At 44.7% G+C, this 12,383-nt stretch overlaps 1 pseudogene; it reads left to right on the top strand.

Annotated features, from left to right (window-relative positions):
- Window positions 1-10,895: 10,895 nt before the first annotated feature.
- Window positions 10,896-12,139, top strand: LOC148501312 (syncytin-2-like; annotated as a pseudogene).
- The last annotated feature ends 244 nt before the right edge of the window (window positions 12,140-12,383 follow it).

The following is a 12,383-nucleotide window of genomic DNA, read 5'->3' as shown; positions in this document are numbered from 1 at the left end:
TGCGCTGCAATAGGCGATTCGCACATAGCATATGCATCTTCCCTGTAGTACTGCCACATGTTTAAGTAATCGTTTTGATAGATAGTCTTGTATCGCTTGTTAAAACCTCTGAATAGGTATTGTCATGAGGGAAAGTATTTTTCTGTCCAGAAAACAAAGGTATATGACTGTAAACATATGCTTGTGATGTGAAAAGGAAAAAGAAAAACGGAGAAGGTTTTTGCTTTTTGAACTGTTGAAAATAGACAGGGCCGACAAGGTGTCCAAGAGGTGGGTAGGACAGCCGTAGCAGTATACATAGCAGGTGTCACGGCCAGGGTATTTCAGCATGACGCTAGGCGAGTGTTACCTGTGAGGTCATTGTGGCGCGGGCTGTCTGGTGGCGGAGCTGGTGTCTGGCGGGGGGCTTTGGCTGCACGCGTTGTTGTGCGGGCCTGTTGTCACTCTGCGCTGGTAAGGCCTGGCGGCGTCTCCATTCCGTTTGGCATGGGCGCTGCCATCTTGCCTTCTGGCCATGTGATGCGGCTGGCCAATCCTGGTGAGTCACATGTTCCCTCCAGCCAGTAACAGCACGGCATGGGGTATTTAGGAAGGATCAGTGCCTTCCTTCTTTGCCAGTGCAACGTGTATCTCAGCCTAGCTGAGAGGGAGTTCTCTGTGCTTTCCTGTTCCTGTGAATCCGCTGTCTGCCAGTCTGCCTGTCAGCTCCTAGTTCCCACTGGACTACCCCGCTACCTCCATCACCCTTGCCCATACCTGAGTGCCTGAGCCTGCTGACATCCTGCACTTCAGTTCACAATCTGAAAACCTGGCTTGTTTATTTTCAGTTTCACTACCTGCACACCTGGACTGCTCTAATTGTTTCTACCTGGACATTAACCCTTTTGCTCCCACCACAGAACTCTTGTGCACATTTATATTTTCCTGGACTTTTATTTACTGCCACATTATATGTCCACTCGAGCACTTATTAAAAATCCTAGTTTTATTTACAAATCTGCTTCTGTGATCGCTCCTGCTACCACCCCGGGTCCACAAATAACCCAGAACGTAACAGTTTGCACTGGCCACATGGAGCCGGCCACGGATCAGGAGTCAGGAGTGGATTTGTTCAGGTGCATTTCTGGTCGATTAGAAAATCTGGAAAACATGCAGCATCAGATGGCTAAATTTCTGCAAGAGATGTCCAAGCGACAGGATAGTTTGCAAACTTCCTTTTCTACCCCTGAAATACCAGCAACTACATCTGCATCAGCGTCTGGGAATACAGGAGGCAGATCATCTCCCCGCTTACGTCTTCCTTTACCAAATAAATTTGACGGCAATCCTAAACTTTGCCGAGGATTCCTAAATCAGTGTGACATACATTTTACCCTGCAGCCTGACAACTTTCCAACTGCAAGAACTAAAGTGGCTTATATAGTCTCTCTGTTATCCGGCCAGGCCTTGGAATGGGCTTCCCCACTCTGGGAGCGCTCAGATCCACTGCTGGATAATTACGCAGGCTTTGTGTCATCCTTCAGGAGGATTTTCGATGAACCTGGGCGTACTGTATCAGCATCATCAAACATCATGACACTGAGGCAAGGGGTCCGTCCTGTCAGTCAATATGCCGTTCAATTTCAAATTTTAGCATCAGAGCTCAAATGGAATGAGGAAGCCCTCACCTCGGCCTTCTGGCATGGGTTGTCAGACCGACTAAAGGATGATCTAGTCACTCGAGAGCTTCCTACTAATCTGAATGACATGATTTCATTGTGTATCAAAGTTGACCTACGCTTCAGGGAACGTCAGGCTGAAAAAAACAGAACTGACCGGCAAAGGTCATTTACCCCCTCCATTTCTACCCGTCCCATTCCTTCTCCCACTGAAGAGGAGCCTTTGCAGGTGAATCATAGACACCTCTCCAAAGAAGAACGGCAGAGAAGAATGCAAAAGAACCTCTGTCTGTACTGCGGAGAGTCTGGTCACCTGCTGATCTCCTGTCCCCGTAAACCGGGAAATGCCAAATCCTAACTGACCCTGGAGACATCAAGTTAGGAGTTATGAACCCGTCTCCAAAAATTAAAGATTTTACGATTACCCTAGCCTTGGATCTTAAACCCAAACCTGTCTTTGCTACTGCTCTAATCGACTCAGGAGCAGCCGGAAATTTCATAACGTCTAGTTTCATTGATAAATTTCAGATACCTTGTTTGACTCTCAACCATGCTATCTCTCTGACCTCGATAGACGGACGCCCTCTGACTAACGGGATAGTCACCAAAGAGACTCAACCTGTATTGGTCCGAATTGGGGCACTTCATTCTGAGTCCTTAAAATTCCTGGTGATATCAGAGGCCTCTCAAGAAATTGTTCTTGGTCTACCCTGGTTACGTAAACATAATCCCAGGATTGATTGGAGTTTTATGCAGATTCTGTCATGGGGTATGGACTGTCAGAAATCCTGTCTTCCAAAAATTCGACCTGTGAGAAAGACCGTTTCATTAGTTTCTTCTGCCATTCCCAAGGAATATCAGATGTTTGCCGACGTTTTTTCTGAACAACAAGCAAATATCTTACCCCCCTCATAGGGAGTGGGACTGTCCAATTGAATTGATACCTGATAAGATGCCACCTCGTGGTCGTACCTATCCGCTGTCCTTGCCTGAGACTCAAGCCATGACCGAGTACATCCGGGACAACCTGGCAAAGGGGTTCATCCGCCCCTCTACTTCACCTGCCGGAGCTGGGTTTTTCTTCGTTGGCAAGAAGGACGGTGGTCTAAGACCATGTATCGATTATCGAGGCCTTAATGACATTACTGTAAAAAATCGATACCCTCTTCCCCTGATTACTGAGTTGTTTGATAGGGTCAAGGGCTCTGTCAATTTTTCTAAATTAGATCTAAGAGGGGCTTACAACCTCATTCGTATCCGAGCTGGCGATGAATGGAAGACCGCTTTTAATACCAGAGATGGACATTTCGAGTATTTGGTAATGCCTTTTGGATTATGTAACGCCCCTGCTGTCTTTCAAAGTTTCGCTAATGAGATTTTCCGGGATCTGTTATATGTTTCAGTTGTTGTCTATCTGGATGACATACTGATTTTTTCACCCTCTGTGGCTAAACATCAAGAACATGTTAAGGAGGTCCTGACCCGTTTGAGAGAAAACCACCTTTACTGCAAACTGGAGAAGTGCATCTTTGGAGTGCCCAGTGTACCTTTTCTCGGCTATGTAATATCTGGCTCCAGTTTAGAAATGGACCCCAAGAAGGTACAAGCAATTCTGGATTGGACCCGACCTCAGACACTGAAGGCCATCCAGAGATTGTTGGGCTTCGCCAATTATTATAGACGCTTCATTAAGGGATTTTCTACACTGCTGGCTCCCATTACAGCCTTGACCCGCAAAGGAGCTAATCCTGCCCAATGGTCACCTGAGGCAGAGTCTGCCTTTCATCTTCTAAAACAGGCCTTCATCTCAGCACCAGTCCTTCGACAACCAGATCTGGACAGGCCTTTTTTGTTGGAAGTAGATGCATCATCTGAAGCTGTGGGAGCAGTCTTGTCTCAACGTTATGAGGACAACCGAGTCCATCCGTGTGGGTTCTTTTCTAAAAAATTCTCTCCTGCCGAAAGGAACTACGCCATAGGTGAGCAAGAACTACTAGCTGTAAAGTTGGCGTTGAAAGAATGGAGATATTTGCTAGAAGGCGCCAAGTTTCCATTTACTGTATTTACGGACCATAGAAATCTCCTATTTCTCAAAAACCTCCAATGTGTGAGTCCTCGTTTGGCCCGCTGGGCAATATTCTTTGCCAGGTTTCAGTTCACCCTGACCTTTCGGTCTGGAGCACTTAATCAGAAGGCTGATGCCCTATCGAGATCTCTCCTTTGTGATGATCAATCTGAAAATCAAAGCAATACCCCTGTCTTGGAATCAAGAGTTTTCGCCGCATTACAACTTCAGCCTCCTACGGGAAAATCATTTGTGGCCCCGGAATTAAGGAAGCAGCTTCTCACTTGGGCACATTCCTCTCGCTTCGCAGGGCACTCAGGCACTCGGAAGACCTTGGAGTTCCTGAAAAGACACTATTGGTGGCCTTCTATGAAGGCAGACATAATGGAGTTTATCTCTTCCTGCTCCTCCTGTGCCCAGCATAAATCATCACTACAAGCTCCAGCTGTGGAATTGCTTCCATTACCTACTCCATCATGTCCATGGACGCATCTCTCCATGGATTTCGTTACAGACCTGCCAGTCTCTCAAGGTTTCAACACTATCTGGGTTGTAATAGACCGATTTTCTAAGATGGTCCACTATATACCGTTGAAGAAGTTACCTTCTGCCCCTGACCTGGCACAGTTGTTTGTCCAACACATATTTCGTCTACACGGCCTTCCTGCTGAAATTGTCTCTGACCGTGGTGTGCAGTTTACTGCAAAATTCTGGAGGGCTTTGTGTTCTGTTCTTCAAGTGAAGTTAAACTTTTCCACGGCCTACCATCCGCAAAGCAACGGCTCCACCGAGAGAGTTAATCAAGATCTAGAGACTTTCTTAAGAATTTTTATGTCATCTTCCCAGGACAATTGGGCTGCCTTGCTGCCGTGGGCTGAGTTTGCACATAATGCTTCCTACCACTCGTCAACTAACCAAACGCCATTTCAGGTTGTATATGGCCTTCATCCTCGTGTTCCCGAATTCCGAAGCCTGCCTGTTTTCGATGTTCCGGCCGTGGAGGACATGGTGCGGAATTTTGCTGCCATCTGGACTCAAGTACGGTCTGATTTGTTGAAGGCATCCTCTCGCTATAAGACCCAGGCCGATAAGAAGCGTAGAATAGTTCCACGCATGCAAGTTGGAAGCCAGGTCTGGTTATCCACCCGGAATCTTCGTCTGAGGGTTCCTTCTATGAAATTTGCACCACGCTTCATCGGTCCCTTCTCCATAACAGAAGTCATTAATCCAGTGGCCTATCGTCTACAGTTACCCCCATACCTAAAAATCCCTAATTCCTTCCATATTTCCATATTGAAGCCCCTGGTCCTGAATAAATTCCATAGTGCTCTACCTGCTTCTCCTCGAGTCCAGACGGAGAGAGGAGTTGAGTTTGAGGTCGCCCAGATCTTGGACTCTCGTCTACGCAAAGGTCATCTACAGTATTTGCTGGACTGGAAAGGTTACGGTCCAGAGGAACGTTGCTGGACCGATGCTCGTGATGTCCACGCTCCCACGCTCATCAGGAGATTCCATTCTGCCCATCCGGAGAAGCCTGGTGAGTGTCCTGAGGCCACCCCAAAAGGGGGGGGTACTGTCACGGCCAGGGTATTTCAGCATGACGCTAGGTGAGTGTTACCTGTGAGGTCATTGTGGCGCGGGCTGTCTGGTGGCGGAGCTGGTGTCTGGCGGGGGGCTTTGGCTGCACGCGTTGTTGTGCGGGCCTGTTGTCACTCTGTGCTGGTAAGGCCTGGCGGTGTCTCCATTCCATTTGGCATGGGCGCTGCCATCTTGCCTTCTGGCCATGTGATGCGGCTGGCCAATCCTGGTGAGTCACATGTTCCCTCCAGCCAGTAACAGCACGGCATGGGGTATTTAGGAAGGATCAGTGCCTTCCTTCTTTGCCAGTGCAACGTGTATCTCAGCCTAGCTGAGAGGGAGTTCTCTGTGCTTTCCTGTTCCTGTGAATCCGCTGTCTGCCAGTCTGCCTGTCAGCTCCTAGTTCCCACTGGACTACCCCGCTACCTCCATCACCCTTGCCCATACCTGAGTGCCTGAGCCTGCTGACATCCTGCACTTCAGTTCACAATCTGAAAACCTGGCTTGTTTATTTTCAGTTTCACTACCTGCACACCTGGACTGCTCTAATTGTTTCTACCTGGACATTAACCCTTTTGCTCCCACCACAGAACTCTTGTGCACATTTATATTTTCCTGGACTTTTATTTACTGCCACATTATATGTCCACTCGAGCACTTATTAAAAATCCTAGTTTTATTTACAAATCTGCTTCTGTGATCGCTCCTGCTACCACCCCGGGTCCACAAATAACCCAGAACGTAACAGCAGGTATAACTGGGTGAGAAACCGGAGGTTGTTTCTCGGTCAACTTCCAATTGTAATCGCAAAGTCCATTGATAGGTTAGTGTCTCTGGGCAATGCGATCGGACCGCATGGTTGTGTGAACCGTGATTGTGAATTGGTTGTGGTGGAGGAAATCACTGGCAAGGTTAAGTGGAATACTTAGATTCTACCAGTGGAGAGTAACTTAAAGTAGGAAGTGGTCAGACAAAGCTTGGTTAATTTGTCCGGAAAGCAGAATAATTGCATAGGCTATTTTCTGTTTCCTCGTTGTGTACGCTAACAAAAAAAAATGCTTAGTGGTCGGCTGTGCACAGCAGGTGGAAGTGAGTGGATGCAGCTTGTTTAATTCGTCCACCGGTTGAAATCTCTAGTGAAAGTAGCCAAAGCGTTGTCCCAGATGGGTGGTAGCAGTCACTAGGGATGGTTAATGAGGTGCTGCTTATGGATGGGCCTACTGGTTCGGCAAGGTATATAATGAATGTGAAGTATGGCACGTACACAACAGCGTACTGTGACATATGGGTCAAGATGACCAAAGGATGTATGAAACCCTTCCCAAAAGTTGGCAGTTTTGATTCAGAGGTACTAAGTAATGTTAGAGACAACACATGTTTAGTCAAATCTTTGAAGAAAAGAGTAAAGTATAATGATTGTTTAAAGCTGTGGCTGCATGAGGGGAACACGTGGCAAAATAGCGCACCACAAAATGTTGCACAGCAAATTAGCATACAGACGTGGCAAAGTAGCACGTACTCATGCCATAAAGCAGCATGCCACCAGGTAGCGTACCCACGCTGCAAGGTAGCGTTACCGCGCATAAAGAAGATAGCGCATGCACACCTCTGCCGCCATATGCGGCCACAGGTGAAAGTACAGCCGATACCAAAAATAAAAAAATCGTAACAAGTAACTTATACCCTGTTTTAAGTCACCTTAAGGAAAATTTTATTGTAGAAGATGATGAACCTACTGTAATTTCAGCCATTGCACATGCTGTTAATACACTAGATGTTCCACAGAGAGGAAAGGTAGCGATCCAACCAGCAGGGGCAGCAGCTGAAATTGGTGAGACTAGTAGAGACCGTAATAGAAGAGGTAACATCCATAGTACCAAAACAATAAGTCCAGTAATTAATCCTGAACATAGTGATGTGGTACGTATACATCCTGTCCATACAATTGCAGTTCCCAATGGGAAACCGGACAAAGATGGTATAGTTCCTATCAGGAATGTAGCAATGCATTGTCCATGGACGAGAGCAGAATTGCATTAAATTATGTCAGACTTCCCAGACCCTAGGAAAGAGTTTGCCAAATGCCAGAAAATTGTTAAAGATTTAGGTAATGCTCATGAGCCAACTAATAAAGATTGGCGAGTGGTGTTAAGAGCCTGTCTCCATTCCAATACTGACTTACAAAAGTTTATTAAGCATTGTGTATTGGAGGAGGATGAATCCTTAACGGATGAGGATAAACAGATAAATATAAAACATATAATCACACAATTGGCCATATATTTTCCAGTGGTAGTGAACTGGAGTAAAAGTTTCACTGTTAAACAAAAAGATAGTGAATCTGCAGCAGATTGTTTCACCAGAGCGCTGCTAACAATAACCCAGTACACAGGGATAGCAGATATAAAGGATGATGTACACCACAGGGAAGTAGCTGTTACGGTACTTATGGATGGTCTCAATGATAATCTAAAGACCAGGGTGCAAACCTCTCTACCTAACTGGAGAGGAATTACTGTAGATGCACTTAGAGAATCTGCCATAGAACATGATAAGAACATTTCCAAAAAGAAAGAGGCACAGAGTGAGAAGTTAATGCCAGTGAGCATTCAGGCTTTAGAGGGATTACCTACACAGTCACATAACTACAACACATACCAGCAATGAAATTATACAGTAAGGTGTTATAATGCAATAAAGAAGGACACCTAAAGAGGGACTGTAAAGTGAGAAATTGGAGCCACCTAAAAAGGGAACACCTAGGTACACTCAGAGAGGGCACCTGCAAGATTCAGGAAATTCCCAGCGGTTACCCGCTCACATAGTGACAGCAAACACTCTGCTGGAGGATCATAGTCAGTCCTAGGGGTCAGGTCTTACCTTTAGTCTACAGCCAGTTAGACTAACTGAGAATACTAGGGAAGAACCTACAATGACAGTTAATATATCTGGTACTAAACATACTTTTCTTGTAGATACAGGGGTGACCAGATCCGTGATAACTTCTCCATTTAATTTACAGCTTACCAACAAGACCATACCAGCAATCGGAGTAATGGGGAGGGTACAGCATTACCTTTTAACCAGATCTGCTGAGGTTACTATTGGGCCGCTGCAAACCAAGCATTCCTTTCTCCTGGCAGCGACAGCTCCTACTAACCTGCTGGGAAGGGATTTTCTGTGTAAAATGGGATGTGTCATATTTTGTACCCCTGATGGTATATTCCTAGATATACCAGAAAAGGTTGCACATGAGGTACAGGATATATTGGACACACTACAAAGATTAATGTTGGACTCTGCCATTCTAGAACAAAGTCCATCTCAGGTAAAAGCAAATACCGGGTTCTCTCTGGACCAAAGATGGACAGGACACTGGATTGATGGGAAATGTAGCCCTTGTAATGGTTAACATGAAGAGTGGTAGGCAGGCTCCAAAAATCCCTCAGTACCCATTAAATCCTGAGGTGGAGCTAGGGGTGTATCCCATAATTGTGAGTGTATTGCAACAAGGGATTTTAATTTGTACAGCTAGTCCAGCCAACAGTCCCATTTTTCCAGTGAAGAAGACTGGGGGGAGGGGCTATAGATTAGTACAGGATTTTAGGGGGTTAACAAAGTTGTTGAAAGCCAATTGTACGGAAGCTGATGGCTGTGCAGCAGGTGTCCTCACACAGAAGCATGATGATGCTAGCAGACCTGTAGCATACTACAGTGCACAATTGGACACTGTGGCAAGATCAGGCCCTACATGTTCAAGAAGTGTAGCTGCAACTGCTCTTCTCATATAAGAGTGAGGATGTAGTATTAGGGCATGATATAACTGTCTATACACCACATGCAGTATCTGCTTTGTTGAATTCAGCCCAAACCAGACATGTCTCTTCAGCAAGGTTCACAAAATGGGAACTAGCTCTGATGGCACCTGCATATATTACCATTAAATGGTAAAATACATTAAATCCAGCAATGTACTTACCATATGTGCCTCGAGATGCACAAAGGGTGGATGGGGGTGAGTTTCTGGTTGAAGGTGAGTTCTGCAGGTATACTGACACACATGATTGTATGGAATATTTGAATCAGACCTTTACTGCAAGACCAGACATATGTGACACACCATTAGAAGATGTAGATTTGACGTTTTACATGGATGGAAGTTGTCATAGACAGACAGACACAGGAGAATTATGCACAGATTATGCTGTTGTAAATGATAAGGATGTTGTAGAAGCTGAACCATTTGGTCCTCCTCACTCAGGTGGCTGAACTGGTGGTATTAATGAGAGTGTGTGAGTTGGCAGAAGGTAAATCAGCTAACATATACACTGACTCTAGGTACGCCTTCGGGGTAGTACATGATTTTGGGGCTCTTTGGCGTCTTAGGAACTTTATGACAGCAGCAGGCACACCAGTAGCACATTCACAACACATAAAAGGACTTCTGACAGCAATTCAGTTACCAAAGGCAATAGCTGTCATCAAATGCAAAGCCCACACATGTGAGGAAGACCCAGTGTCAATGGGCAATAACAGAGCAGATGAAGCTGCCAAATGGGCAGCAGGGTTACACATAAATATACCAACTAACAAAGTGATGGTCTTCCAGACAATAGACACACAGAAACGAATTGAAATGCAAGATTTGTGTTCCCTACAGGAAAAGGCAGTCTGGAGATCAAAGGGATGTGGTCAGTAGTCCTCTGGACTCTGGAGAGATGGACAAGGTAAGCTTGTTGCTCCCAGGGCATATATACCCAAGCCTGGCTGAGGCAGTGCATGACTCATCTGGGAAAACAAGGTATGTGCAAGTTGGTCAGAGCATATTGGTGTGCACCAGGCTTTTCTTCTCAAGCTGGAAACAGGGCAATGTCCTGTTTGACCTGTTTGAGGAAAAATGTTGGGAAGATAATACCAACCGAGCCATCCCATATCCCTCCGACAGATGGTCCTTTTCAGGTAACACAAATTGACTTAGTTTGATTACCATCTTGCAGGAAGTATGTATTAGTTTGTACTGATGTATTTTCTAATTGGGTAGAGGCATATCCAGCTGCCACTAATACTGCTGTTTTTACTGCTAAGAATATTGTTCAGGAGTTTGTATGCAGATATGGTATCCCTAGAATCATAGAAAGTGATAGGGGTACTCATTTCACTGGTGATGTTTTCCAGAACATGTGTAAGCTTATGGGAATTAATAGTAGACTTCACACCCCCTACCGACCGCAAGCCAGTGCGAAGGTGGAGAGAGTGAACGGTACTATTAAGAATAAACTGAGTAAGATCATGGCTGAAACTGGATTAGGATGGCCAGAAGCCTTACTGCTAGTCCTCCATAGCATCAAAACCACTCCCAGATCTCCTCTTAATCTGTCCCCCTTTGAGATACTGTTTGGAAGGCAACCTCATTTGATTATAAGTCCACAGGATGATTTGAAGAGTAATAATGAAGTTACTGTGCAAAATCTTATAAAAATGAGTAGACAGCTGAAACAACAGCAACAGAAACTGAAAATGTTGTTACCTGATATGCCAGAAACAAACTGTGATAATGTTGAACCTGGAGAATATGTTATGATCCGAAGTTTCTTATGCTCAGGTTGTTTGACAGACCGGTGGACAAGAAATATAATATATCTAGATCCCTAGCCTTAAGCTCCACCAGTACCATGTAGATAGATCCCTGGTATGCTTAAATCTCACAAATTTCAGAAAATCAGGAAATTGTGAGGTGATCTGGAACAATCAGACAATGACCTATTCACACAGAGCTGATAATGAGCCTATCAATTCTGAACTTGTACGCAGAATTATTGCAAATGGGAGACATTTCCAGTATAGGTACACGCGTAGATACGACAAACTAATGGTTGGCAGAGTATCACTAGTGTACTGTGCAAATATTATACAACCAGAAATGTGTACCAGTCAAATGGGGGAAATGGGAGCAGGATTCTTTGTAAGAATAATGTGTTCAATGATAATGATGCATTCTGTTCCTTACTTTTTCCCAGATGATGTGTATTTTATATGTGGAATGAAAGAGTACAAGTGGCTCTCTCTGAACTCTGAAGGTTTATGCTATCTTGGAAGGGTACTACCAGAAATCATGACCCTTACACATGATAAAATGATAGACATTCACCACAACTCTTCCCCTTATTATACCCATACTCATTATGAACGCATTTTTAAAAGACACCTCATAGACCGGAGAGACCCCTTAGCCTCAAGTTTGATACAGGAATCCACTGAGATTCAATTCCTCACCGCCTTAGATATCACCCGTACGGCCAGAGGAGTTATAAATCATAGGTACATCCAAGCGTTGGCAAATCTGATTGATAATATCACTGAGAAGTATGATGACACCTTCAGGTTTACTGGTAAGGAATTGCAAGCCTACAAGAAAGAACGTGTGCAACACAGGATGGTTTTGAATTATGTCACGGCTGTAATGGGTGGGTACTGCGTAACCTTAGAAACTCAGTATGGGGTAAAATGCTGCACTTACATCACCAGTAGTACAGATGATCCAAAAGAGGTGATTGACCGGAGAATGGATGAAATCCTACAACTGAAATGGGAATTTCGGAAGGACCATAATACTTCCTTGTACGAGACTGAGGTAAATGTAGACGAATGGTTCTAATGGCTAAATCCTGTAAAATGGTTCTCCGGTCTAGGGCAGTGGGCCCAGAAAATGATTGCTAGTGTAGGTAAGCTCCTTATTCTTATACTTGTTGTCATCTTAGTAATTGGTTTATGTGTCAGATGTGTTCTTACTGTTTTAAAGTGTGGAAAATGTACCACCAAGGTAAATCTTGGAAATTAAATCCTAATGGTGGTGAGTGGTGGTGGTATAGGTACTAAGGTTGATGAAGAACTGCATTACAATCTTGAAATTGAATGTACCATCAAATAATAACATGTGAATAGGCTTGGTCATGTACAGTAAAATATATTGTAAATGTTCCATTAAACATCATCGACAATGTAGTCTCAATACCCCCAAACTTCCTTTATAGGTTCGATGAGGTCCCACATCCTACCAATGGTCCCCTATAGATCCGCTGAGT

The sequence above is a fragment of the Taudactylus pleione genome, unplaced genomic scaffold (assembly GCF_031769625.1).
Source record: "Taudactylus pleione unplaced genomic scaffold, aTauple2 ptg000520l, whole genome shotgun sequence".
Lineage (NCBI taxonomy): Eukaryota > Metazoa > Chordata > Amphibia > Anura > Myobatrachidae > Taudactylus > Taudactylus pleione.
The sequence above is the reverse complement of the archived record's forward strand: the minus strand, read 5'-3'. Positions and strand labels throughout refer to the sequence as shown.